Source organism: Lipotes vexillifer, unplaced genomic scaffold, assembly GCF_000442215.2.
Source record: "Lipotes vexillifer unplaced genomic scaffold, Lipotes_vexillifer_v1.1 scaffold589, whole genome shotgun sequence".
NCBI classification, from domain to species: domain Eukaryota; kingdom Metazoa; phylum Chordata; class Mammalia; order Artiodactyla; family Lipotidae; genus Lipotes; species Lipotes vexillifer.
Window position 1 is genome coordinate 710484 of NW_006796123.1, and position 451 is coordinate 710934.

Below are 451 nucleotides of genomic sequence, written 5' to 3' on the forward strand. Positions count from 1 at the left end.
GCCATGGCCACTGAGCCTGCGCGTCCGGAGCCTGTGCTCCGCAAATGGGAGAGGCCACAACAGTGAGAGGCCCGCATAACGCAAGGAAAAAAAAAAAAATATATAGTAAAGGGAGGAACACTCCCAAACTCATTCTATGAGGCCACCATCACCCTGATACCAAAACCAGGCAAAGATGTCACAAAAAAAGAAAAGAACAGGCCAATATCACTGATAACATAGATGCAAAAATCCTCAACAAAATACTAGCAAACAGAATCCATCACACATTAAAAGGATCATACACCATGATCAAGTGGGATTTATCTCAGGAATACAAGGATTTTTCAGTATATGCAAATCAATCAATGTGATACACCATATTAACAAATTGAAGGATAAAAACCATATGATCGGGTTTCCCTGGTGGCGCAGTGGTTGAGAGTCCGCCTGCCGATGCAGGGGACGGGGG